Source organism: Diceros bicornis, chromosome 4, assembly GCF_020826845.1.
Source record: "Diceros bicornis minor isolate mBicDic1 chromosome 4, mDicBic1.mat.cur, whole genome shotgun sequence".
Lineage (NCBI taxonomy): Eukaryota > Metazoa > Chordata > Mammalia > Perissodactyla > Rhinocerotidae > Diceros > Diceros bicornis.
In genome coordinates this window covers 25,919,520-25,925,250 of record NC_080743.1, presented here as the reverse complement: position 1 = coordinate 25,925,250, position 5,731 = coordinate 25,919,520, and positions in this window count along the sequence as shown.

Below are 5,731 nucleotides of genomic sequence, written 5' to 3'. Positions count from 1 at the left end.
ATTCACATCAAAACTAAGCCGTAAAGTTTCGGGCAATCCTTTAAAATCTTAGCTAGAGAGGCCTCTATTTTCTTTTTTTTTTTTTTAATTTTTTGTTTATTGCAGTAACATTGGTCTATCTTTGAATTATAGCTTTAAGGTGTTAGAATTACTGAAAAACAAGAACATGCACTGGTAAGAGGGATCCTGTCATCCTTAACATTCGGTGGCAGCCTCCCTGCTGTATGTCAGGGTGGGTGGGACAACATGCCATTGCAGAACTGGACTCCTGACAGTGTTGGGGATGAGCAACTCTGACACATGGAGGCCAGGTGTTGGCATTTAAACATCAGACTCCAAGTGGATGCAGTGATAGTTGAACAGCAAGGTTAGAGTGACAGCCTAACCTGACCATAGAGAATTCAGAAGATGATCAACAGACCATGGTCAAAAGGGATAGGGAGAAAAGAATCAATGAAGTTAAGGATGGTTTATGAGGAGGCTATTGATTTTTAGCCCCAATAAAAAGTATTACAATTCTTAGCCTTGATCTGAGCCAATTTCAGACCTCGAACCCCTCACCTGGAGGAGACGCCAGGTCCTCAAGAAGAATGACCCTGGAACTCCAGGAAAGAATAATGAAAATGATTTCTCCTGCCCTCCCTCTAGTAGACCACTGACCATTTCTTGAGTACATAGGCCCTGGGGAAATGGGAATACCCAAACATTCAAGGACTCCTGATTCAGAATCCAACTTGGCATTGATACTCAGATACTAGATGGACTCACAGACCCCTGTTAAAGTAGAAGCACACAGGTCCAGGTAATAACTAGAGCCCTTGCCCAGGTACAACTAACTGGGGTCTAGTATTTGTTTGCAATTAGATAGTAAAGTTCATCTGAGGACAGGGACCATGTTTCTGTGCATCCCCTCAGAGTATTTTTAGACATAGAATGTGCTGCATATACTTCTGCTGTAAAGACAAAAGGATGATGCAAATGTGATGGTTTTTCAATTGCAAGAATTACACGAACTCTTCAAATGTCAGTTGAGGTAATAAGTAGTTTGCATTTTAGACACCAGATTAAGGTCTCTAGGGTGATTTAAAGGCCAGTGGAACAAAAGAAACTTTCCTGGCAGTCTCCTCCATGAAATTGGGTGTCACAGCATCTGTGCCTCTGTGAAGATGTTAACACATCTGCACTAGAGATTTTAAACTGCTCTGTCCAGCTGTGACTTCAAGTGTTCAGAAGGAAGAGTGGCTTTACCTTTTTAAAAGAGAAACCTCACTGTAATTAATATGTGGCCAGTAAATTGGAGAGTTTAACGGAAAAGCAAGCTACTCTATAGAAATATCTCTTCCCATTGAGACTTGAATTAAACAGACTTTCCAATCTCTTAAACTAGAGACACTATGTGGTAGGCTCAATAATGGCTCCCCAAAGATGTCCATATATAATTGCCAGAACCTGCGAATATGTTCCCTTACATGGTAAAAGGCCTTTGCAGATGTGATTAAGTTAGGGATCTTGACATGGGCACATAATTCAGGTGGGCCCTTGTAATCTCAAGGGTCATTATAAGAGGGAGGTAGAGGGCTAAAAGTCAGAAAAAAAGTGAGGTGACTACAGAAAGAAAGAGAGACTGGAAGATACTACACTGTTGTCTTTGAAAATGCAAGATGAGCCAAAGAATAAAAATATCTTCAGAAGCTAGAAAGGTGAGGAAAGATTCTCCCTAAGAGCCTCTGGAAGGAAAGCAACCCTGTCAACCCAGTTTTGACTTCTGATTTCCAGAATGGTAAAAGAATAAATTTGTGTTATTTTAAACAACTAAGTTTATGGTAATTTGTTATAGCACCAATAGGAAATTAATACACCCTGAATTAAAGAACAAAAAAAACACATGCTTTTCATTTAATTAATAATTTTTATGCATCTATTTTTCATATGCACTAACTATCAGATTAATTTATTTGGAATTTCTGAATGAGAATGAGAATTCTCATTCTCAGCCCTATCAGTTGCTGGGCTCTAAGAAGAAAGAATGGAACAAGACAGATAAAACTCTTTTCTTCATGGAGCTTCCACTGTATAGGGACCTTAAAAATAAATAATATTATGTAGGCAATAATAAGTGAGCAGTTTTTCCTTAAGTTTAGCTTCAATCTAATTTGTATTTCTTGGAAATAAAATTCCATGCTTCTTCAGGAGATATTCATTTTTGAGTCCTAAGGATCCAACATATTAACATTAAAGCATAAGAAAGCCCAGGGTGGGTGGTGATTGAAAGAATGAATAAACAGATGAATGACTGGATAAATGAACAAGTGTATTATTTGTTTATCATTTCAAGTGGTAATAAATATCTTTGTTGTAACTCATAATCAAAACACTAAAGACTTGTGCTGAGAATGTTGTGTTCTTGGATCTGAAAGAACCAAAACACAGACGATTCCAAGTAAAAAGATTACATGAATGGCCTGCAGTAAGGCTCTCCATAGCTGGATTGGAGGAGGCCAGTCCAATGTGCAGGCTCTGTCACAGAGCAGAGTTTGGGTTTTATAGCTCTGAAGCTGAGTCCCAGAGTGAGGCCAGTGCAAAAGTTTTCTGACCTTAAGTAAATAGTCAAAGTGGTTTTCCATTTAAGGTCTGAGCGATTATTAGAAGTAAATAAACTTGTTAACAATGAGCTCATGAGTTTTTCTCAGCCCTTTTTCTCATAGGAACTTTTTTCTGTTTCTCTAATACCAGTATCTGGAGTTGACACCATTGCTGGTCTTTGCCTGTTTGCTCTGAGATCTCTCCTGCTCCTTTCTTCCTGCTCTCTATTGCAGTGGAAATTGCATCTACAGCATGATATCCCATTTCTCCTTTCTGTTGGCTTCCTGCTGGGTTCAGCCAACGTATGAGGCACTGGATGAAAATTGTGAGTGGGGAGGAAAGGACAATTTGGGGTTTCCCTCACTTCTTGTATGCTTCAGATGGTGTCTGGGAGCAGGCTTATCTCCTCCATTACTCCAACTCCCACAAGATAGGCCCTGTGTGTTGTCACTTTCTGCTGTGAAGCCCAGGTCTCTGAGCTTCAGTATCAACACCTCGACACTTGTCTCTCCAGCTTTAGATTATTGCTTCTTCATGCAAGTTGTTTCACAAGCCCCCACTTTTGGTCTCGGCTCTTCTATTAACTATACAAATGGATTGATTATATTTCAACAAATAAAAGTGATTTCTGTTTTCATGACTGTATGTGACTGATTTATCAACTCTGGAATGTTCTTTCCAGTATCTCTTTCTTGAAAGTCAGACTTCAAAATTCTTCTTTCAATGGAATTCTTCTTACTTAAGACGATGCCATCCTATCTCCAGGACATGATTTTGTGCCCTCTTGTTCCATGCTGGACTGAATATGGTGTCCACTCTTGACCCAGTTGACTGGTCCAGGGAAAAGTCCCTGATCAAACATGAATTAATGAATCCCTTTCCTGATATATTTGGACTAGGAAAGGCCCCAACCTCTCTCTGTTCCCGTTGTCTGTGTGAATATATAAAATACAGAGACTGTCAATGGCTGTTTTTGACAAGGTTGAGAAGGCTATTTTGAGGCAAAACAATCATTTCTTTTGTAAAGAAAGACAGTTTTGCTTCTTTCTTATAATCTTTATGCCTTTTCCCCCATTTGCTTTATTACACTGAGTAGGATCTCTAATACTACCTGAGGCTCTCTAGTGTCAGGTTTAATCACATTGGTGAGAGAACAATCCATTTTTTTCTCCTGATCTAAAATGGAAAATGTTCAATAGTTCACTGTGGTGTAGAGTGTTCATTTTAGGTTTTCGTTGATATCATTTATCTAAATTGGATCAATTATCCACAGTATTTTCTTTTCTCATTTTGCTGACAGGTTTTCTTTCTTTCGTAGTGAAGAATGTATGTTGACCTTTGTCAATTTTTTTTTCTGCATCAATGAAGATGATCATATGATTTTTCTCCTTTAATCTCTTAATTTTGTGAATTGTATTTATTGATTTTTGAATGAAAAATCCATCTTGTTTACCTGGTATAAGCCCCAGTAGGTCATGATATAATATCCTCGGTATATATTGTTGTATTCAATTTGCAAATGTTCCATTAAGAATTTTTGCCTCTATGTTCATTTTTATGTCCTCCTGAAGAACTGATGCCTTTTCCTTGTGAAGTGACCTTCCCTTTCCTAGTGATATTCAGTGCTCTGAAATTTACTTTGAGCTCTCTGACTTTCTTTTCCTTGGTGCTAGCATGGTACATGCTTTTTCCATTCGTTTACTTTTAACCTCTATCTGTCTTTGCAGTTAAAAAGGGTTTCCTGTAAGCAGCATCCTAATCCCCAGAATCTGTGAATATGTGACCTCATACGACAAAAGGGACTTTGCAAATGTGATTAAGTTAAGCATATTAAGATGGGGAGATTATTGTAGATTCTCTGGGTGGGCCCAATGTAATCACATGGGGGGTTAATAAGAGGGAGACAGAAGGGTCAGGGTCGGAAACGGCAATGTGACAATGGAAGCACAGAAAATAAGATTCATAAATGCTACACTGCCGGCTTTGGAGATGGAGGATAGAAACATGAGCCAAAAAATGAAGAAAGTCTCAAGGAGTGAGAAAAGGCAAAGAAATGGATTCTCCCCTAGAGCTTCAAAAAGGAACGCAACTCTGTGAATCTGTTTTAGACTCTGACCTCCAGAACTAAAAGAGACTATATTGTGGTTAGTTTTTTGTTTTTTTTTGGTGAGGAAGACTGAGCTAATGTCATTGCCAATCCTCCTCTTTTTGCTGAGGAAGACTGGCTCTGAGCTAACATCTGTGCCCATCTTCCTCTATTTTGTATGTGGGATGACGCCACAGCATGGTTTGATGAGCGGTGCATACATCCACGCCTGGGATCTGAACTTGCAAACCCCGGGCCTCTGAAGCGGAGCATGAGAACTTAACCACTACACCACCGGGCAGGCCCCTATTGTGGTTGCTTTAAGCCACTAACTTTGTGCTAATTTGTTACAGTCACAACAGGAGGCCAACAGAGTTAGGTCTTGTTGTTTTTTTGTTTTTTTTTTCAATTAGTTGATTTCTAATTTACCACCTTGCTATGTGTTTTCTACTTGCGCCACATGATTTTTTTTTCTTTTTTGAGGAACATTACAGGAAGATGTGACCGGGCTGGCCCCCTGTCCCACAGGATTTTTGTTCTCCTTTCCCTCTCTTTCTGGCTTCTGTTGCATTCATTGAGTATTTTATATGATTCTATTTTTTCTCTTTGGCTTATTAGCTATAGTCTTTTTTTTTTGTTATTTTAGTGTTTGAGGTAGGATTTGTAGTATACATCGTTAAGTTACCACTGTCCCTTCTTAAGTGATATTATAACATTTCATGTGTAGTACAAATACCTTACAATTACTTTCTTTTTCCCCTCCTGGATTTGTACTATTGTTGTCATACATATTAGTACTACATATGTTATAAACCATTTAATCTGTGCTTATTACTTTGCTTTAAAAAGTCACTTATACTTTCAAATGATGTTAATAAAAGGAAGACGTGTCTTTGCAATTATCCTTGTAGTTACCTTTCAGGTGCTCTATATTCTTTGTGAAGATCCAGATTTCCATCTAATGTTATTTTCCTTCTGCTTGAAGGTCTTCCTTCAACATTTCTGTGGTGTCGGTTTACAGCTGATGCACTTCAGGTTTTGTATATTTGAAAAAGTCCTTAT